General features: G+C 37.5%; 1 protein-coding gene across 13 annotated transcripts in view; it reads left to right on the top strand.

Moving 5' to 3' along the window:
• The window catches only part of NAALADL2 (N-acetylated alpha-linked acidic dipeptidase like 2), a 439850-nt gene that overhangs the window by 171038 nt on the left and 245084 nt on the right, over window positions 1–23728 (top strand). The window contains exon 1 of one of the 13 annotated variants that reach the window (XM_067002000.1): window positions 18302–18430. The exons of the other annotated variants lie outside the window; for them this stretch is intronic. The gene's annotated coding sequence lies outside the window, so the exon portion shown is untranslated. Of the gene's footprint in view, window positions 1–18301; window positions 18431–23728 lie in introns of those variants that run through there. 13 annotated transcript variants of the gene reach the window in all.

The raw sequence follows: 23728 nt of genomic DNA, 5'->3' as shown, positions 1-23728 counted from the left end.
GCTGGCCCAGCAGCCCTGGCAGAATTTAGCATGGTACAGAGCCACCGAGTGAGCTGTTGACCCTCAACCACAGCACAAGCAGAGCGTGTCTGTTTTTTTCAAGGCTTTTCGGCAATGGGCCTGTTACTGGTGCAAGACCTGCACAAGTCCTCAATTATCTTGTTTGTGGGGAAACATCCATTGGGGATACAATATTACTATGAGAGTTGGCTCTGGAAACAGGGCGTTTTTTCCTATTAGCAAAGTTGCTCTTTATTAAGTCTTTGGGATGGGTCTTTAGACTGTAATTTATGTTTTTCCCCTATCAAATATTTCTGAAGTGTTACATCATCTACTTGGGACACAGAAATGCTGAGTGAACAAAGGAAGGCTTAGGAAATCTCTGGTGTATATATGCTTCAGATTGTGTGAGCACTGCTGCCCACACTTTTCTGTTCCCAAGCTCTTATGATCCTCCCTTTACATGCTAAAAACCTGTTAATTACATTGGGTATGTCTGTATTGCACAATACAGCATTACATATCTGGATGTGTAGCTACGCCAGTTTACCCTTCTGGCCCTCTCGCACAGCCTGCTACCAAACATATGTGCATGTGTTTTGTTGAGGTATAATGGGTGCATGTGAAATCTGCCAAGGAATTTGTGCTGTTTAGTCGTCTTAACTTTTAGTCTGTCCCTACAAATGGGTATGTAGCAGTTTTGGATTTGTCTTGGTAATATGAAAGTATGAAGATTATATTATCCTATCAAAAATACATATTTTTAAGATGTGACACTTATTTTTTGTCTTCTCGAAAGTTCATGAGAATCATTGGAATTCTATTAGTGGCCTCAGTATTTTGCTGTGCTTTAAAAATTACATTTTAAAGAAGAAAAGAGGCTTACTTGAATTCCCCTAAACCAAGGTAACCTTTACTTTCTCAGAACTTAGTGATATTAACTACTCAGCTGCCATATTTAAAAACAATCAAACAAACCTGCTGTTACTGACTTGACTATGCCCCATAGTATCCAAAGCTAAGACACTGAAGGAAAATATTTTTCCTTGTTTCTTTATGGCATATAAAGAAACATTCTGTGTGAATATGGAATGGTATTAGTCTGAACGTGTAGTTTCACCATGAAATCTCACTGAGTTTCTTCTTGGACTACTGAAAGGGATGACACTGGTCTTTTGGGGGTGGTGGCTTTGTTTTCTTGTTGTTTTACAAGAGCATGGTGCTTTTTGAAATCCCTTTGCTGGGTTAGCAAAAAATGAAAAGCTCTGGATCTGTAGACACATTGCCAAAAATTGCTGCCCTTGTTGCTGAAATATTCCCTTTCATGAAAGTGAATATTGGTTTATTACTCCAGCAGTTCTTTTGAAGATGATCAGTCTGATCAATTGGAAAATGTCCTCATCCATATAGAGTTGGAAAGATAAGCGTTGGTCTTCAAATCTCATGTTTTGGTGAGTTTTCTTGAATCCTCCCACTCCCAGCTCAGAAGGTGGAGGACTGATGAGCTCTTCTGTGATTTTAATTACCTCAGCATCTTCTGTTTGTTTCTTCTGTGTTAACATGGGTGATATATGCATCAACATAAAGGAACTCTTGGATCATGAGATGTGATAAAGTAATAGTTTTAATCCTGAAGCTGCACGAAAATCTTCTTGTGAAAGGAGATAGTACAAGTAGTTTGTATCACTCACAAAGTATAGCTGCAAGTCCTGTTTACATCAATTACAAATAGGGATGCACAAGCTCCTTACCCGCCTTTTAAAAACTGAATTTGCCTGTTTTTCTGCAATTAAAAACATTGTCTTTTTTTTTTTTTTCTCATGTGATTCCCAGTAAGTATTGCAGACAAAAATATCTGGTGTTCGCTAAATGTAATGCATGCAAATGTATGTAGAATATATTAGTACTGGAGAAGCATCATATTCAATGCAAGTGAGTTGCCCACATCCGTATCTTGAATGTGGGCAAAATTTCATGCAAAAATATTAGAATGCATTTTGTTACTTCATGTTCACAGTCACTGTTGCAAAGAAATTTAAATAAGATTGAATACTGTAACAGCCTATCTTTTAAAAAGTCATGACGGCATTACAGCAATTGTGCTGTATGCTATTTTTTATCACCCTTTCTTTATATTCATGCTCACATGTACACAATTCCAGTACAGTGTGCCAGAAGGGGATACAGAAACGTAGCTGGTGTTCACAGGAGCAGCGCAGCGTAGTGCAGCTCAGCTCCTCGTGGAGCTCCAGCACTGTCAGTCCTTCCTGTGCTGCCCCGGAGGCTGTGGATGCCTGTGTTACTGCAATGTAAATGTTAACAAACATAATAAGGAAACATTGAAACTGTGTACATAACTTTATATATATATATATATATATATGTATATATATATGTATATAAAAGCTTTTTAAAGTCTGTTGGTTATTTGCATTATAAATGTTATTTTGAGAAGTTTTTTTAATGGTTCAAAATGCTGTCCCTTAAAATTGCACCACGTCCCTTTATGTGCAGACACTCTGCTCCTGGAAGGCTCCTTTGCCATCAGAGGAGGTAGCTGCCTTCCTCAGCTTCATCCCCACGTGCCACCTCTGACCATTAATGCAAATTGGAGGCCAGATGAGAGTTGCTCTGGATTTAAATTGGTGCAACTCAAAGCAGAATCTGTCTCCAGTTCACGTTAACAACTGCAAGCAGGAGAAGCCGCCTGGACGGATAGAGAGCTCTAATGAGACCGTGCTCCTTCACCCGTGGCCATATCTGTGCCACCTAATCTCTCTTCTATGCAATTAAATGAACTTGATTCAACAGTTAGTATTTTCAGTTAAATTCAGAAAAGAGCGGAGATGAGAACAAACGAGGAATCATATTTGCATGTTTAAAAGTCTTTCTCTCTAAAATCAGTGCTTACTTTTTTTTCTTGGCAATTGCACTTAATTGTTCCGTGGCATGCACGGCTGCCCTTCAGGGACGGTGGAAGGCACTCTGTCTTTTCAGTCTTGCTTCCTGGAGCACCTGAGGCATTACAATAACACGCCTGCTGGTGCCTTTTTATTCAAAGGAAGTTCAAATAAACACCAAGAGATTATCTGCTCCTCCAGACAGCAGTTAGTGGCAGAGTGAGATTTCCACGTAAAGGCACTGTCTGTCAGAAAAGCAAATAGAGGATGCTGTGATTTTTGTATGCTTGACTAAGGGCAATATTTATTTCATCATTTGAGAGCTTCCATGAAGGACGTTATTCCCATTGTGAGTGTCAAAAGGTATCTTCAGCGTCTTGCGGCAGATACCCTAAACTCCCTTCTTTGATAAAGTACCTTTTGTCAGCAAGTGTGTATGTTGAAAATTAGCAGTTCCTTCAGTACTAAAACCTTGACATTGAATATAATTGAGGAGGTTAGTGTCAGCATGTTCATAAGTATTACCTGTCATTTGAAATATGACAGCGCTATAACTGCGGGACCTTGGGGACTTTAGTGTGCTGGCACTGCCATCTGACTGCCGTGGAGTCGGTGAGACAGCCTTCGCAGCGACTTCGACCCTGAGATAATTAACGTGGCCCTGGAGGCTTCTGCCTTTTGCTTTTGTGCACTTGTTGTTTAATAAGATGCTTGTTGCTCTGCTCGCCTCTGATGCGGTAGTGTGCCTTGAGGGACACGGGGTCCTTCAACTTCTGCCACAGTGGGTTCAGGTAACGTGGTCTCTGCATCCATTTCTTTCATTTCTAGCGAATGAAAATATTATCGTCAATTAACCAGCTATACTTGGTGGCTTGCGTTGTTTCTGAGAGGATGCATATATTTACGCAGTAGGAGAAGGCGGCAAAGGAGAGGAAGGAATGTTTGAAACCTGAATTGTCTTCTGGCACTTGAATTGTACAATGATGTCGGATGGTAAAATGTCATAATGGGATCCAGAAATGAAAGGCCGAATGCAGAGCTTCGGGGCATGATGAGCGAGGTGGTGGCGCTCGCTGTCCCAGCGGCATGGCCTCGGGGTGGGACGCTATCAGCAGCCTGGCACAGGCATGTCTTCAATCGCTGCCGTTGGTTGGGACCACAGCCTGTGCTTCATAAATTCTTTTGTGGTGCATCACTGAAAGCAAAACGAGCTCTTAACAAAAAAGGCTAAAAAACAGAGCTGGAAAGTTTGAAGTATCTATGTGAAGACAAGCTGAACAACGGTTGTTTTTTTTCTCTTCTGAATACTTTTTCACTCTGTGAAACGGTGCTTTGCAAAGGGTTTTGCAGAATTTGGCTGCGTTGTTCCAAATACATTCATGCTAATACATAGACTCACATGGCTGAGCTTATTTTTGAGTATCTTAAGAACTCAAAGCAACAACAATAAATCTAAATAATCAATTTCGGTGGATGGCATTATTGAGCCAGAGTGCTTTCACAGTGGTGCATTTCAGTCATATCAAAAGCTTTGCAAGGTCATCTTGCTTTCAGGGATTTTTTTTTCCTTTTTTTTTTTTCGTTTTTCTTTTTTTCTACCCGGTTAAACAAAGCTTAGAATATTCTCATTTGGTTACTTTAAAAAAATCTACTTTTTAAAATGTATTTATATCCAAAAGATACAGAAAGTACAACTAACATATCCTGGAGTGTACAACCCCCGAGAGCTGTAGTTACGGTGTGTAACTTTGATTTTGTCATATAAGAACAGACAAAACTGGAAAGATGTCTCATTACACCCATTTGGTTTGAAATACTTCTGATCTGCCTTGCTTGTAGGGAATATCATTCATAATTAGAACTGGGAATCAAAGGAAGGTAATATTGAACTGTGAGTTTGGCCATTTTAGAGAAATGCTTTTAGTAAAGGAGCTTGGAAAATACTATCAAATAAATGCTGAAAAGATTACAATATAAAACACAATACATCTGCAAGGACTGGCAGTGTAGTAACATATTTCAAGTTCCTTAGTGCATTATTTCCATTGTCGTGATACAGAATGAAAGAGGGAAATACAGCAGTTCTGTTCTAATAATCCAGCGCTCATTCAGGAGTTAAAGCCAAGATGACTGAAATCTACAATATACTAAAGACTCGTAACACAAAAGAACGGGAGAATGAATATAAATATCTTTTCAGTTATAGACATTAGGCTTTTATTGTATAGTCCACCATTAGGCATAAAACATATGAGAAAACTGTCCGCATTAGGCTATTGAAATTGTACTGATTTACAGCTCTCCTGTACTCTCACTTTGCAAATATTAAAGGAAAAAAAACTGAAAGTGTATTGAGAATTTTATGTTAGTACATTCGTCTTTGACTTTTGTTCAGGAGTGCTGTGTGTTTGGCTGGTATGAACTTTTTTTTGTTTTTTCTAAAGCACAACTCCAGCATTTATTGTTTAGTTGTAACATGGCTGTCTAGAAAAGCAGGAGTGTGATGCATCGTTCTTTCTTAATATAATGCTTTCATTTCCCTTTAAGAATAGTGCTGTAGCTTTAAATATACATCTTAAAAACTTTGGCTCATGTGGAAGGGAATGCACTGAACAAAAGAGTTCATGTTTACCGGGAGTGTTGGTAAAATAGAGTTGACTGAAAAAACATGTAAGTGTTCAGATAATTCCAAGTTGATCCCTTTTTGCTTAAAAACTTTTTTTTTTCCTGTGAAGGTAATTATGGGAAATAAGTTGATCAACTGTGGCTAATTGAAATTAATTATTGCTTGGATTTCAATCAGCAGTGACAGAAGACTTAAATGTTCAAAAGAATGTACAAACTCAAGGTCTACTGGACCTTATCCAAAGCTCATTGAAATTGGTGGGACTGTTCCCACCAGGCTCAGCCAGCTTGGAGCCCAGCTGCTCAGGCATCTCGGGTCGCACACTGCTTTAATTCTGCCTTGGCTTCTGTTCTGAGGCTGCAGGTTCTTTAGTGGGGCTTAGTCAAATAGATAAAGAACATCATAGGATCTCAGAGGGCTTCCAGTGGTGGAAAGAAACACACTGTACTGATAGATGCTCTTTTTCACAAAACCATTTATCTTTTATTTATCTGAAAACTATGAAGTTCTTGCTATTTTCCCAGTAAATGGTGGAAAATAGCTAGAATTAAATGAGTAAAATTAACAGTAATAAAGTTAGGGAAGCATGAAATTAAAAAAGTGATTGCCGTAATAAGGTGTAAAAGTTTTCCAGAAAGAAATCATACCCTCTTGATTTGGTGAAAAACAATATTAGTACTACTTATTAAAGAGGAATGCATTTATATTATCAGTATCTCATCTGCAAGGTCTATATACTTTTTGGATTTACCTGCTCTGTTCTATTTGACTACTTCAAATTAACACACTTAATTGCTAATCAATTTGTCCTCCTCATTTTAATGATAGGTAAGTATTGCTAGCTTTGTTTTAGAGCTGAGGCTTACGAGAAAAGTAGTCAGGATCTGTTAAAAAGGGCTTTAATTTTAGGTGCTCAAAGTTGTGTAGGCCTACAAAAGGGGTTAGGTGCTTGCCAATATCTCAAATAGCTTTGTTTACTGCAGTGTGCAGTCTTATCCAATGACACATCAATACAAAATATGTATGCAGTGTTTGCAACAGGGCCTCCTCACCCATCCAGCCCTCCAAAGGACAGCATGCTTCCAAGGACACGGGGAAATGCTTATTCTTGCTTTTTTACTTTTGCCCACAAATACTGATGTGCTCTCCACAAAGCAGAATGACTTTAACAAGGGGTGGAAGAGAAGTATGAGTAAAGGAAAAGGAGTGTGGGGCAAGACTGAACTTAGAGGTTGCAATTTAGTAGTTCTTTGTTATTGCAAGAGATGGGGTTGGGTCTGAATTTGGCTCTGCAGAAACCAGAGAACTTTGGGGGCTTGTGCTTAGGTCAAGAGAGAAGCAAACCAGCTGAGGGAGATCCTTGTCTCCATCAGTCCTAGAGCTGTTCCATATGGCACTCGGCATGTCAATCCTGCCCAAGTGTAACTTCCCCCGATGATATCTGGGATTTACCAGTGGAAGATTGAAGTAGCCCAGTGAAATTTTGGTTCAAGAATGGTCAGCAGACCAGCAAGAAAATCCTACCTTGTGTTAAACAAACCGTGCGTCTTATGGCAGTGTTAGTTTTTTTGTATACAAACATGATTGATTACCGTTTCACTAAAGTAATAATAACTGAGTAACTGCTGAGATTCGTTTTCCCAGGGATCTTCATTAAAATGCAGATAGAAATATCCCAATAAACCTAGAGAAGATATTCAAGGGAGTATTATTTTAATAGACTGTTTTCATGAAAATAACTTTTTCTTTGAATTAGCAATTGAGCTCCCTTGAGATGGTCTCCTTTTACAGCTCTCTAGTTGGCTGGTTCATTTGGTTTTGAACAGCTCTAACAGATCTGGAGAAGCTGAAAAGCTTGATAAGGTCAGAATAGTGAATGCCTGCTGAAAACAAGTCTTATTCACTAAAAATGCATCTAGTTCTTTGAATACATTTCTATTCATCTTTTTTATCTCCATGTTAGAGTTTCACATCTTATATAGAAATGTCATCACATCTTTTTTTGAATATTGAGCTTTGCAGAGCTGATCTTTGTTGTTTTCTTGGTTCTTGCCCTTTTAATAACCTTTAAATATAGGTTCACTCCTTGCTGGCATACCAGTTACTTTGCCATGAGGATTTTAAAAGGAACTCTTACAGAAGGAATACTGTGTTCTGGGCAGCCTTACATTTCCTGTGTGCTGTTATCTGAGTCGCATCAGCTCAGTGGCACATTAAGTAATACACTGTCATATTCTGTTGTTATGGAGCGGTTCCCATGAACTAGCATTAGTTGTATCTTATGTAATAAGCCTATCTTTAGACTGATGTGCAGGCTTTCACATTCAGAGTCAGGCAGGAACATAGGTGATGTTTCATTTCTAGCATTATGTCCATTTTTTATGCACATAATGTAATCAGCACTTGGGAAGTGAATGCTGTCGCTTTTCACGCGTGTTAAAAGAAGATAGCATTTCTTCAACAAAACGTATTCTGAAAAAAAAAAATGATGGGGAGAGAAGCAGAATGCTTCCATTTGTGCAATTGAAGTGGCCCAAGTGGAGATATATATGTATTTTTAAAATCCTAATCTGTAACAAAATATAATAGCCTGCTGCCATGCAAGAGATCAAGACTTTTCTTAGATATCTACTGCCATTGGCAAAAAGTAGCACAGTCTGCGTGACCTTTGAAGATCACTAATTTCTTTGTTAGAGTGCAGAGGGCATGGATGTCATAGAGCACTTTCTGTTAAATGGCACATATTACTTCAATATCAATGTCACACTGTCAAAAAGCGGCACTTTGTTAAGATAATGTGACCTTTAGAATAATAATCTTTCAGTCCTTTATTCTGTCTTTAGTACTGTGAATCTGTGCTTTAATTCTTAATGCTTTCGATAAAGTAGGAATAACACAGTTGAAGTATTTTTGTTATTTCCCTTCAGCTATGTAAGATACATTTCTTCATAAATGGCACAGGTGTCATTTTGTCTGTGAAAAACTTTTGTTTGCTGACTGGAAACTGTACATCTATTCTAAAATGTAAATTGTGTAAGCATTTGCATGCTTTTAAAAAAGAGGGATGGGGGTGGAATCTGATCTAATAATGGGTATCAACTGCTTTCCAATGGCTTTTATAGAGGGGAGAGAGGGGCCAAAATTGCCCTATGAGATTTGCGCGAGGTTGTGTGTTGCAGGAACAGAAGATGCTGTGCTTGAAACAGTAGTTATTTTAAATAAGAATGTGAGACCAGGTCCATGTTAGACATACAGGTCTGACTGAATGCTAATGATACTATCTACTATTGTTTTTAACATTAAATTCCGAAGGTGTTTTTAGTGTGTTGTGGTTATTTTTTGAGAAACCCCAGCTTTAAGATTTTTATTCTTAATCAGTCCTGATTTAGCACTCTCTGAGTCACAGGTTTGGCTCGGTTGATTTCCCATCTTGCTTGGAGCTGCCCCATTGAGCGTGAATCACACAATATGCTTTGGGTCAAGGAAGCAGACTTGTGCGTTTCAATAAACGTGTTGGTTTTAGAAGTTACCGCCCCCCCCCCTTTTTTTTGAATAACAACCAATCAAATTTAGCTGTCTTGCTCTGCTTATCTGATGAGATTTGTGTTTTAGTAATTTTTTTCCTTCTATTATGAGGCCTATACTCATAGGATAAGATCCTACTACTAGAAGTGGGAACCAGAGGTGTGCTTGATGACTTCTTCAACCTTGCAGTGGTGATATAATTCCAGATGAAGTAGAAATACAATAGAAAAATACAGTTTAGTAGCTGCACTCTTTAATTTTTTAATCAAAATTCTAGAAATGTTCACATCACTGTAGAGAAAAGCATTTTCACAATACAATCAGCTGTTTAAAAAACATGGTTCTCTGCAGTAATGTTACAGTTTTTTTTAAATCTTATAATTGTACATAGGCCTTAAATTTCAAATACAAAGATATTTGTAAGCTGACGTTTAAATACCATTCTGAATTGTCACAGAATCCCTATATAAAGTTTCAGCATTGTTATTGTACTTGTGTAACCAAGTAAAAATTCATGCTGAAATTTGAAAAGCATAGTTTATGTTCCTTCTCAAAAATGTTAAAGAAACAAAACCAAGTATGACATTTTATTTTGTGCATGCATAAAATTTGAATGTTGGGTCATATGTTTAACAGCAGCTGTTTAAGTCTTATGTGACTTTGCTCCTTTACATTTTTTTAAAATTATGAAGATTTACAAAAAAGTTGATCTTGTGTTTCAGTATCAGAAACAATCCCCACAAGGATGGGTTCCTGAGAGGAAACTCTGTTAACCTGTCAACAAAAATTTCAGAAATGGAGATTATCAGAAACCTTGATTATTTTTTTTATTTATTCTTTTCCAGAGGAAGAGAGATTATATAATGCAATTCAGATAAAAAGCTTAATTTTTTTCCTAATGGTTATGTGTATGATTATTGCTAACAGAAAGCTTTTAGGCCTTCTAACGTCTTCGATAAAAAAAAATCTCATGTCTGCAAATGTTTCCTACTGTTTCCAAATGTATTGCAGGACCATAAAAAGCGCTGGAGAAAGAATAGGCACAAGTAATGATAGCTTATTCTCATAAACCTTTTAATATCTTAAACACAAATACTGGACACCTGGTAGATGTATAGATTTTGTTAAACCTAATATTTTAGCTCAGGGAACCCATTTGGCACTTAAAGTGAATCTCCCAGATGGTAACAATATCATTAAAAATTCATCGTATAACCACTGGACCTGCCTTTAAAGACTTTTGAACCGCTGAGGCTTTCTAATTGTACATTGTTGCTCTAGTTCACCAGTGAAGCGAATCCAATGACTTTTTCAGCATATGGCCTACTTCTGCTAATGAAAGTACAATTTATTCACTTCAACATATAGATTGTAAAACTAATCTTCTGGTTGACACATTATGCTCTTCCGCGTGTTTAACTTACACTTCTTTGGCTTAGTGAAGATACAGTAAATCAGAAGAGACACATCGATCAACTAGGCATCATTTAAAATGCAATTAGCGTTTCGGACGGGAGCTCCGCCGGCATCAGGCAGCAGGCCGCGCCGCTGGGCCCGCACCAGGCATGAGTTTGTCCCCTCGTGCTCTGTAGGGATCTTCAGCATTCAGGGACTAAGAAACAACACGACAGAATTACGAATAATGTTGTCTTTAAAAAGAAGCCTGTTTATTATTTTCATCTTTTCACAAAATATTTTTTTCTCAACTTTTGTTATCTTATTTTGAAAGAAGGCAGATCTTACCTGTTCCAAACAGCCTCCAGCTGCTACTACTTCCAATGTAATCATGGTGCATCTTCTTGTTTTGCCATGAGAAATATAGTCATGGCACTTGAGTGCTTTATCCAAATAGTTTTTGAAACCTTGGTGATGCCATTTCATTGTGTGTGTGTAAAGCCTACAGGCTACATTAGAATCTGCTCCATCGCTTCCTTCAGTTTAAACGCGGCCAGCTTTCACTTGCAAAGCTTACACAGCATGTGATAAAACCTAGAGTGGGAACGAAGTGATGAGTGGGTGTAACCCACTCCATTGCCTCACCATTCCTCCATAGGGAGACAGCAAGCATCTCGTTTGTCGGAGTAACAGGCGCTCGGGCTATTGCCAATGGGGAGAAAGGGAGAAAACTGGCAGGCTGAATGGCATCAGTCGTCTGCTAAAGGTATAGGAGGCATTGGAGAGAGACTTTAGACTTGGAGGTAATAGGAATTGCTTTTTAGATATTGTTTATTTTCTTGGTTTAGGGGTAGCATTACCACTTCATTACCAATTCATTCACTGATGGAGTTTTTACCTTTGGGCTTTCTTGTTCCTACTTACTGCTATTCACTTTCCTGAAATAACTTTAGGATGGTGAAATTCATCAGAAAACACTGGGACCTTCATTTGTATTGGATCTGTCAGTGCTGAAGGTGGAAAAATACATCAGCCGGCTCTTGATTTACTTTTCACTTGCTTTCATGGGCATGTTAGCTCATTTTGGCCTCCAGCTGCAACGAGGCGGCGTTGAGGCTGGTATTGCAGCCAGGGGAGCAAAGATGCCATCAGCCCCAGTGCTGCTCTTCTTTGGGCCGCATGAGGGACAGTCCTTGCTGCCAGTAATGTGGCTCCACTGGGCAGAGGCTCCTCACAAATAAATGGTGTGGCCTCGTGCTAGGAGGTCCGTGTGTCCTGTTGGATATCTGTATTTGCCACAACTACCTATATTCATATTCATATATATATATATGTTGTCCGGCTACAGCAGCTTTAAGTCTGTTCAGGGTCATTGTAATAATCAGAAACGAAATATATATCGGCACTAAATACTTAAACCTAACAGCTGTTACTGTCAATATCATGTCCGAATAAGGAATTTGTTGCCACAAAAATAGTTCAGCAATTTTCAGCTTTTTAAGCATATACGGAATAAATACAAATTATCTGGTATATAGTTATTGACAATGTATGCATATAGTTGTATATAAATTTGTGTGTACTTCAGTAAATTGAATAATTTATGCACAAAGTATCAGACATTCTTTTTAAAAAACAAAGCACAGCACAGATGCAGCAGGACATGCAGAGGGTTCTAATTAGACTCTCTGACTTCAGACTCTTGTCTTTTCACAACACTCCGTTGTAGACAGCATTGAAAGGTAACTTAAAGGTTCATTAAGCAGCATTCAATTAAAAAAAAAGCTAATTGTCTTATGTGGCCAATGCATCATTATACTCTGAACTAGTATGTCATATTTATTAAAATTTGATGTTCACTGCCTTCCTTTTCAAGTCACAGGCGTAAAAAAAAATAATATATGGAAATTATATATTGTTTTCATTGTGAGGTTTATCTTAACATATTTTTCTCAGTTTATCTAGCATTTCAGGCTATAAGTCATAAACCTGCCTGGAATACCTCTGGGCATTTTGATGTTTCTACATCAAAGTGACCTTTTGTGATGATGCTTTTTTTTTGTTTGTTTGTTTTAACTTACAGGGGAACAAATTGTAAGAATCAGAAAATGAAATTAAAGGAAACAGTTGTAAATACTTCTTTACCCCACTTCTTTTGTGCCATTTGCATATACAATAAAAACTAGAAAAAAAAAATAGTGTCGCAAAGGCAAGGCGACGCTCCAGTCCACTGTGCTGCTGTTTTTCTTCTGTGTATTAAAAAAGAGAAGCAGAGCCCAAGCTGGAACTGATTGGGTGCACAACTTCAAGATAAGTTATCTTCTTGGTTTATGAAATTTAACATTAAATAACAAAATATGTTTCATTTGATATTCAAATGAATACATCAATATTTGATATATTGATGTATTCCACAATCACAAACTCAATTTTTATAATCCATTTATGTTTTGGAGTTTGCCGAGAAATGGAACTGACCAAAAGTAATGCAATGAAACTTGGCATGTTGAGCTATGTAAATCATAAGACTGCTTTTTTTTCTTCGAATCACGCAACTAGTTATGGCATTTTTAGTCAGGATTCAATTAGTGACTTTGTTTCATAGATAAATGTATGTCTCTGTACATAGTATTAGTAGTAATTAGTAAAAAAAAAAAAAAAAGTTAAAATAAATAAAATTATGGTTTACATATAATGGCCCTTGAAACTACTTGACCTTTACATAAAACAAAACTGTTTTATTACAAAATGTGAATACTATGTGTATGTTTGTATTATTGTGGGATAAACATTTCACAACCATTTATTCTATGCTATCCTCCACCCCTTTTTTTGTGTGTATTGTAATGTCTTAGTAGAACACGTAACATAAAGCCAGCAGTGATTGGGACATGCTATCTGAGTCTCACAGTGACAGTTCCCTGAATATTCAGATTCATTTGCATTTACTTTCTTACACATTTATGCTTCAGTTTCTGCACATAATGCAAAGGCTGATTCATCTGTGACATAATTCCAAACCCTTAACCTAAGATGACTTCCACTGACTTAGCATATTGCCAGTCAAACCGTATGTATTTTATCTCAGCATCTTTGACTTTTTTTGAATTAGCGGTTTGTTTTCTGAAACTCTGAAGTTGCTATAACATTTGAGAGATCCCTTTTTCTCCTTCAGCTTTCCTTTGCGTATGCAGTATGTTAAGTAGACCAACACAATCTAATCTTATTTCATTCTCTTATTTGCATCTGTTTCTTATTTATCTCTGGTATCATGCTTGTATCATGCTTCTGCAATATGATTTTGTATCATTTATGCTTCTGCATAAATGAAGAATTAAGAAGACTAACGTTTCTTTAATGCTTTCACACTTCAGCAGTATCAGTGGTCTTTTCTGATTCAAGGTCGTATCTTGAGCATACGTATTTCTGACCTCGTTGTACCTGTAGAACTAATGATAAATTTTCCTGTTCAGTTACATAATTATAGTTATTTTCTTGTCTTAGATAACTTGTAGTTTATGCTGCTATTTTTTTTTTTTGATATCTGAAATGTTGTGATAGGAATAAAGTGGTATAAAGCTTCTTGTTTATTGCTGCTTCAAACTACAGAGTAGATATGTGGAAAATCATTGCAAGTTCAACAAAAACTATTACACTGCATTTAAAAACTTAGACTGGACATTGCTTATTCCATCCTTCTTTCTTTTCTTTGGATCATGAATTATATTTGCTCGTGTTTGGAATACTTTGTTCATGTTCTAGGAGTTGCGTAATTAAATTATTACCTGCAGTATCACCATCTGCTTACATGTTTGTGAGCCATTTCTAACCTGTGTATGTACACTTCATGGTTTCAAGGAAGTGCCAAAAAAGCAGCAAATGTACTCAGCAGATGGACTGAGCATCTCACACCCTCCAAGCAGTCAGTCTTGACTTTTCTGGGTGTAAGTAAGCATATTCTGTATGAATCTAATTATTTTCTTTCAAAACGTAGTGTGGAGGTTTTTATAGTTTTAAAAATAAAATATACCTTCTAGGATGAAGGCACGTTCAAGTTCATGCCTGTGGGTAAATGTTTCAGAGGCATACAGGCAAGCATGTTGTCCAACAAAAAGAAGTGCATGACTTCAGTATAGAGGAAAAAAATACAGATATGAAATCTGCATGGAAGAGGAACATGAGAAGTAAAATCTGTCTCCAGTGAAGTAATAGAAGAGCACACTCCCCAGCTGTAGTGTGGGTGGTGGTTAATTGTATGTCTGTAGAGAGCTGTTCATGAAGGTCTTTGGAAACCTCTATTGGTTCCAGATCTGTTGCTGAGTGGATTATGGTTTATAGGGGTATTGCTGTAATACCAGCCTACCTTACAAGGAAACTGGATACTTGTTAATTGACTGAGTACTCGCTGCTTGCAAAATGTCGCATGTGTTGCCAATAGACTAAGACTTTGGTCTTAAGTTACATCTCGTCTCAGGCCAGAATCAGTCTTCATTTTTCATTAAAATTAAGAAAGTAAATAGTGAAAAGTCTTGGTGAGGATAGTCTTATTAGTTTAAACGAACAAAACAGAAAACACTTTCAGTTGTTAATAATAAAAGCCGTGATGCATGATGGAAAATTATTGCTGGGTCAATTCTGCTGGACTTAGTGTATGGCTCAGAGAAACAGAGCGTACTAATTTCCTTTAATACTGTCAAGAGTTAAGGAGCCCCAGCAGTGCACAGGTGGAGTTTGTTATATGTCAAAACCAAAACATGATCATCTCAAACATACGTGGGCTAGGAATTTCATAGATCGGGCAACCTGTGGAGGAAACATTATTAATCTTGGACCGTAGACCCAAACTGGAAATTCTTAATTGGCTCATTAAGTGACAATTAATTCTGTTTTTTCTTTGGCTGTATGAATAATCTAAGTTGTGATGGTGCCGTAAGAGGTTTTTGCTCACAGTACTCTGTTATGTAACACGTGCAATTTCTTGCTCATTTTGCAGTCATTTTGACCTTGATAAAACGGATGCTGTTTTCAAAGCCATCGAGCCCCTTCCTTCAGTGCTGTATTCAAAAACTCTGAAGTTAATACCCTCTCTATATTTCATACCCTTTATATTTATTTTTCGGATTCTCATTAATTTAATAGATGGCAGTCCTCCTTTCCTCTTTGCTGAGATATCACTATGGAGGACAAGCACCTTTTAACTTTAATGCCTAATGTTAGATGTGTACTTACAGGTACCCACTCAGTAATAGTGCCTGAAGTGAAGTGTTCTCCTTTCCCACACACAAAGTTCCGTATGCAGTCATTAAAACTGTCAGGAGTTTTTTGATAATCTACATCTATAATGAGAGAGTCATCTCTTCATTTCAATGATAACTACAAAAATGCTTTTAGAACAGAGGTCAATGTCTTTTATCTGATTTAGTATTTGAGATCACCCAGCAGCTTAACAACCAGCCTGGATGTAAATTCCCATTTTCCAGCTCTTTGTGGTAGTCTGCTCTAGGTAACAAAGCTTACGGGCATTTAGCCAACCATCTTTTGAAGTGTCGCATCTGCCTGTTTTGACATTAATCCATAAAAATAAATTCCATATGTAGCCCAAATACTGGTCTTTGTGGGTCCCAAATTACAATGGGAATAATTGAAATATTTACTTTCATGTCCCAGATGGTAACTGTGGTAGATAATTTCATTCGCTGCAATTATTTTCGACTAAGTTTAGCAGTGGAAGAAAAAAATCCAGGATAGTTTTGTAATGGCATGCAGTCTTTAATTGGCTAAACTGGAGGCTTAATTATTTCCAAGATGTAAAAGCAAAGGAAAAACAAAAATGGATTACAGGTCTGAACAGGTTTACGGACAGCTTACACATTATTTGCATGGTGATGTGACATAACGGTTGCTTTGGGGTTATTGTCTTTATATTCAGTGTGGTAGGCTTTTGATGTGACCGTAACATTTATATTTGGGACTTTTTTGGCAAAATTATGAAGATAGGTAATGGTACTGACAGTTTTTGTTCAAGTAGATTCTGACCATGCATTTTGGAGTAGATAGCTGTGAAGTTAGTCTTCGAATCTTTATTCAGTTAAATTAAGCTGAGTTGTAGCTTTGATGTGTTTTTAAAGAGAAGAAATAAAATATTAAGTAATGTAACAAATATATGTGAAAAGTACTGTAATTGTAATGATTTTGTTTGCATTATTGGTATAAACCTAGTTGTTTCAGGCTGTATTTCGGTGGTGTCAATATTCGGTGATGAAGCAGTGGTTAATGACTTACTGAGTTTTACATTTGCATGCCTTTTGTCTGACATTTAGTCTCAAAACAGTGTTACGTTTAAGTGCTATTGAAGGTCTTTTATTTTTAATAATGTCCTTGTTCATCAATAAATTATGAAAGCCATGAGCTGTACTTAAAATAGCTCAGAGTGTTTCTTAATACCTTTAATACATACAGAAATTATAGGTATGCCTGTGTATCTAAAATAAAGGGAATAGTGTGTACACACTACTGGAGAAAAAAAAAAAGAGCATTCAACGTTTTGCTCTTGAATTTTTCTTAATATACAAACTACTTTCTAATGTGAGTTCTTGCTTCATCTTAATTATAAATTTAGTCATTTTAAATTTTTCATTAGCTTGGGTGACTTTTCACTTGAGACTGATTTGCCTCTCTCTCCTTGATGTAAATCACGGAAAACTTTGTAGTATGAAGCTCAGTGGAAGACAGTTCACTGCAAAAACCAGCCTAAATGAAGAGAACACTTCTGCTTTTTTAAATAGCATGGCCTGATCCTCCTTCCATGGAAGCTAATGGGCATCTTTTGACATCACTTTTTTCTGAGCTTGAAATTAGGTCATGTATAAATAAAGCTGATTAAGTTGTTTTATGAGGGGAAACATTTCCACTAGGAAAAAAAAATATTTCATCCAAATGCACATTTTTATTTATAAGAGGAATAATTGACATGTAAAATAAAGCTAGGGATGTTCAGTTTTGAATGACGTTTCTGGGGAAACTAAAAATTAGTTTTCCACTTCTGAAGTTGAAGGAAATATGCATAGTGCTGTAGATCTGTTTCCCTGTTTCTACACTTTTTGTTCCTTTAGTGATATTTCATAAGAGAAAGAAAAGCTCAGAAGACCAGGGACCTAATAATAATAACTATAACAATTGATGCAATTTCTCAGAGGCCTTCTGAAAGACTGAAGAAGCATGTGAATAATGATCGGTTACAAATTCATTTATTCTATGAAGTCTTTTCTTCTTCCTTCAAGGAGAAACCTAAGTATTGTGGTGGAAAAGTAGTCAGGCAAGGAGGCTATTGTTCATATTCTGATATATGTATATATTTTTAACATTGTGTAAATATATAGGAATTTGCAGAATTTAATAGGTTATTATATTATTCAGCCTCACTAATAGCAATGTTTCTTACACTGCTACTCAAAGTCACTTACAGATAATATTTTTGGTTTTTGTAAAATTGTATCCTTTGGAAATTGGCTTATTGATTCTCTTTGTTTTGAGGATTGTTTTTTGAGAACATTGGTTTCTTAATGGCTTCTAGCTCTGTACAAACGGTGATTTGAGAACTGGTGATTGAGATGATGTAGAATTAGGCTGGGAATAAAGTCAATAAAAAGCGTTACAGATCTAATGACATTGAAATTCCCTTGAAACTCTCAAGTGTTTTTAAAACATGGTTGTCTCAAGTAGGGAGAGTTTCCATCTGTTCCTGTCACTGGGAAAACACAGCAGATAAAGCCCAAGCTAGGAAGCAATTAAATGTATTACTGCCAGATGAAGGAAAGCTGAAGTCCTGATTTGTTTTCCTCCTCCTCCTGGCTGAAGGGTTCACTTAATAGGGCTTCTTAAAAAGGAAAAGCTTGCTTGCTCGGGTCTAGATCCAATCTTGTTAAACCTTTGAAGAACTGGTATATTCTCATACGCAAGCCTGCTGAGCTGCTGCAGAGTCCTGGTAGGAATTCTTGTATTTCTGTCTTCTTGCTCCAACTCTGCCGAAGTTACTGAAAGGCTTTTTTTTTTTTTTTTTTGAGATGTAGGAGAGCAATAGCAAAGTTGTACAGGAAGTTTGTGTGACGAAGTCTGAGTAGACACAGCCCTTACTTGTTTGTTTATTCTCTACTTTCTCACATAAAGATGCCATGAAGGTTATTTTGTGCACATTTTGGTGACATGTAAACTGAGTCAAAGGCTGCAGCAAATACTAACCACGTAAATGAAATGCTTCACTTATTAGTGGTTCAGGAAGTCTGCATCATTCGTGTGTTTCAAGGGTTACAAGTCAAGCAGTTTTTAGCAAACTGCTAATCTGCTGTGCTTGCTATATAGCTCTAGTTGCTTGCTATCCCATGAGTTTCTGGCAAATGCTCATACAATCTGATTACCACGGTTCACGTGCAAAGGGCGCTGGCCTGGGGACTACCTTGTCTCATTAATGGAAGTGAATTTTGTATGCCATGGCTGTTACGTCTCTGTGTTAAGGCTTTTGTTTCTGTTTCCGTTTCTGTCTTTTTTTCGGTGTTTATTTTTTAGGCAGAAATGCCTGCATGGATTTTAAAGGCTGGTTCTACCACAGGTTTGAGGATTTTTATTTTTGCATTTTTGCGTAGTGGTGTTATTTTTAATAAGAAACAGATGTATCAGCAGTAGAGAAAAAGAGAGAAATTGCATAATCTGTGTTCCTGTTGAACCCTGTAGCACTGGTTGCATGCTCGATGAGTTCAGTATAAGGACCAGGCGCCTCGGCGTGCTCGTGGCAGCGGTCCCGCTGTGAGTGGGAGGTGGGACCACGCGCACCCCAGAGGGCCCTGCCAGCCAACGTTTCTATGATTCCGGGACTCCTGTCAACTTTTCCATATAACTTTCCAGAATTAAGAGAATTGGTGTAAATGATGCATCATCCCATCTTTTTAAGAAGCTGTAACATGTTCTATTGTGAAATGAATGTTCTGGTTTTTTTTTGTTTTGTTTTTCCGAACACAGAGAAGGTAGGACTTATTCTACTCTCATTGCTGTCATTGGAAATTTTTTGGATTAATATTGCTATCCAAAGGAAATTCAAGAGCAGAACTAATTGTACATGTTAGCTGATACGCAAAGTATTCTTAGTGACTGGTTATTCACTGCTGCTCTTCTGTGGCTTTTGCTGTTTGAGGATTCTGGTATCGGCAATTTGTCATTTTTTGATTCACGCTGCTTTGTTGGAATGAAATGTTGTATGAGAACATGTTCCTGAACATGGGTATCCAGCAACTTCTCAAAGACCATCAGCACACATTTAACTGATGGTGTAAAGCTGCACTAGTGCAAACCATTGGTCCTTCTGCTCACGCACAATTCTTGGGATTTAGGTGGCAAATGCTGTAACACCTGTTAGCATCAGGGTCTGTTATACAGTTTATTGCTTACTTTAACTCAGTATACTAAGGTATATGCTTCTAGAATATTTCTTTCAGCTTTGTTCTTGTCTTACTTCACACTTTGCTTATCTTCAGTTGTTAATGTCTTTAATTGAAAAACAAATATTACTGTGTAAACAGCTTAAGGGTTAATAGGCACAAAATGTGGCCTACCCTAAAAGATCAAGAAGGTTTTTCAAAACCTTTTCCTCTAAAGGAGATGATATGTTTATTTTACATTGTGAAGTATTTATTATGCTCTCTTGAAGGCTTCTCTGTTTGTGATAAAGCACTGTGTTTACTTTTTAAGAAAATATGACTTTAAGTTCGTTAGAGCAGACTCACAGTATTAATAAGAACTGCTCAGAGTTCAGTCTAGTAGCAGTCTGATAAATTTTGCATGTACAAAAGTTGATCTGTCAACTTGTAGGTGTCAAAAGTGACTATAGCAGTCAGAAACGGACAACTGAGAATTGAGGTATTTAGGATAATGGGCTTCTCTAATTAATTCAGTGTAATACCCTCATCTTCATCCATCTCAGCAAGGCTGAAAAATGTGCGTAATGATGACTGGGAGTCCATCAAATAGAGGCCAAAGACAAAATAGTGAACAAACCGAATACCCTGGAGGCAGCTGTCTCTCTTCTCCAAGGGCTGTGGTCATAGCTGGGTGGAGCTTGGCAGAGAAGAGCATCAGATCCAGCTGCTTTCCGTGAGTTAATTCTGGAAGGGCTAACACCAAAGTACAAAATTCACCTGTGAAGGTACTGCAAGCATAGATACTCCTGATGTGTAGAGCTTTACATACAGATTCACTTCATCATAGGTCTTGAATGTGTTTGCAAAATGAATGATCCTTAGCTAAGTGAACAAGGAAGTTTTTAGTGTATGATGTTTCCACACTGAACTCACCGCTGGCTGGTATGTAAGGGCTGTGTCAAAACTGTGGCAGAACTGCCTAACAGGTGTGCGTGCAGACAGAAGCATAGAGAAGGAATGCTTGCTTCGATTTTTTTGTTCCCAGGGATCCACTGGGGATTCCTCTGTTGACCTGAACTAATGCATCTTGGGTTTTGCTTTAAAGAGAAATCATAAACTCATTTCAGCATGTAGACATTGGCGCGTTCAGGATGCTGAATGTCACACCATGTTGACTATGTGTGAAATAACATGTTGTGATAAATTCACAGGAATTGTACACCATGCAAAATTACACCTCCAGGCAGACTCAAATGACCAAACTCTGACATTTCTCAAACTTGACAGCTTATTTCAGTGGAGATTTAGAGGAAGAAAAAAAAAAGTCAAAGGACACCAAACATATTACCACTCCACTCTTTCCCTGTAGCTATAGTGACACTAAATCTTCTAATATTGCATGATATGGCAAATTAAGGTTTCCTTCTTGAGGTCCTACAAACAAGAGTAATGGCTCGAAGGGTTCGTGCATGGCCACGATATGCAGAAACCACTTGGCATTGTGTGTCGTGCACCGGGTCGCTGCAGCTGGATGGCTTCAGCAAATGTCGTCGTGCCTTGCCAGGAGCAGGATCAGGCCCGATAACAGGTGAATAGCTTGATTGCCTTCTGACGTGTTTGTGGAGTGTCAGTGTGCCTCGGCATGTGTATATGGGTATTTAAATGCGCTTTCATAAATACGTTCCCGTCTTGGTTTGCAGAAGCAGTTGCCGTGGCAACCTTACTCCGTGTACTTGAGCTTTAACATTCGTGAGTTCACCCAGAAAATAAATTTGGCGTGATTGTGAAGTAAACTTGCTTATTTTCTGAATTCTTTGGATACAGATTGTTCAAAAACGCAGAAAATTATGGTGCTGCCTTGCTGTGTTTTCTGCTATAAACCATGCACAGAATCATTAAAGCTGTCATTCATCAAAATATAGAAAAATTCCAATAACGCTAAATTGTAAACGTTGCCATCTTCAGCTCTGTAATATATTATTTCTAAGGGCTCCATGTCATTGTTGAAATTGATAAAGCTCAATAAAAGCCCACTGAGCAAGAAATGGAAAAAATTATATAAAATACAGTCTGAAATAAGCTTTTATTTCTTTAAGTACTGACCTATCTTTCTACAGCAAGTTAGAAGATCATAGGATGGTGACAATAGAAACATTTTTTTGTGTATCAGCCTTTTAAATATTTCATTTTCAATATGATTTATCCAAAAAACTACTTTTAACATGAGACATTGGGGCTTCATATGTCATGTATCTTTCTGATTTGCTGGTGAAATCTTACTGGTAAGATTTGCATACGAATAGGATTTACTTACTAATTAACTTACAAAGATATGCTTACTAACAGGAAGATCATAGAACCTAGATAAGATTAAGATATATCTGCTGTGACCAGGTAGATTTGTGAAATTCATCCTAAGCTCTGAGTGCCAGCCTACATAATCTAGTTTTGTGTTGTATCACCAGGAGTAACAGGGATTTTCTAGATGGGCTCTGTTCTGCACTCCTCCAAACCATTGTCGATTCTGGTTTTACTTTCTGGTCTTTGAAAGTATTCACCATCTTCAGCTGGAGCCTTAGCTCTTATATGGGAACAAATATTATAGGAGATCAGTGACACATACAGGTTTAATAGAGAGAGCCTCGTTCTGGAGAGTTGTTTTTTAAAACAGATTTTTGAATGTTGTACATTGGGGCGATGGATCCCTTCAGGTGATAGACTGAAGTTGTAGAGCTGAATCATGTCCACCTCTTATCTTTAGACTAGGTTAAGGGCACAAAATCTTGCATCCCAGCTGCTTAGGGGTCATCTTTTGTGGTTCTTCCCCCTCAAAGAATGTGTTAATATCTTCATTACTAGACTTCGGCAATGACAGCTTAAAACCAGGAATTCAGACTGTGTTGTTTATGATGTTGTAGCTCATCTATAAAAGTGACTATTTTTTTCTTGTTAGCCAAGTTTTCTTAAAGTGTAATAGTCTGCAAGTGTACAGTTTTCAGATTGTTAAAGTTAAAATTACTAAGTTATTGTTAAGAAAAAAAAAAAAAGTTAAATATGATTGACTGTAATTAGACCAAAAAGTGTTTGGGGAAAAAAAAATTGAAGTGAAATGTGCCCAAGCAAGTGACTGGCAAAATTAAGAAAAAGAAAAAATAATCTATAGCACAAATTAGTCATATAAAATTAACTTTCCTAAGAAGTGCTATGGCCTCTTATTGCAGCTATTGCTGTCAGCACTTTCAAGTTAAACACCATTTACAATAATTTTATTTCACACAAAATTCAACTGTAAGCCTAAATGCAAATACCCCAATAATAGTTCTTTGTCTTTGTAAAGCTTTGTGTTATTTTTTTTCTTTTAAAGGCAATTATTATGTATTGGGAAATGCGATGCAAAATGTATTATTGATAAAACCTTGAATCTGAAAAACGTGCTGTGCAGGGAAACTGAATATTAGGTTAGAATATAGGCAGTTTGTATGAGGGGGAATGGTGTTCACAGAAGTGTTTTGAGTGGGTTGCATCTTCTTCAGGAAGAGGAGGTTGCTGCTAACACCCCGATCCCACTGAGGGTGAGGGGCAAGAGGTGTTCAGCTGGTGGCTTCTCCCGGGACCCACTGGTGGCTGCATTTAAACCGAATTATGGCAAGGACTGGCTGAAACACAGACTTGATTTCTTCTTTCGTGGGCAACATTTTCTTGCTGCTATGCCCCTTCCAAATATATTTTGTTTGTTGTAACTGCACAATGTCTTCATGTTCCCGAAATGCTAAGCAGGGACAAGAACTACAGCACTTTTTTTCAGAGGACCCCTTAGTGTGAGGCGAGCTTTTCCCACCCTGGGGCAGCAGCTCCAGCAGCGGGCAGAGCTCTAT

The sequence above is a fragment of the Anser cygnoides genome, chromosome 9 (genome assembly GCF_040182565.1).
Source record: "Anser cygnoides isolate HZ-2024a breed goose chromosome 9, Taihu_goose_T2T_genome, whole genome shotgun sequence".
NCBI classification, from domain to species: domain Eukaryota; kingdom Metazoa; phylum Chordata; class Aves; order Anseriformes; family Anatidae; genus Anser; species Anser cygnoides.
The sequence above is the reverse complement of the archived record's forward strand: the minus strand, read 5'-3'. Positions and strand labels throughout refer to the sequence as shown.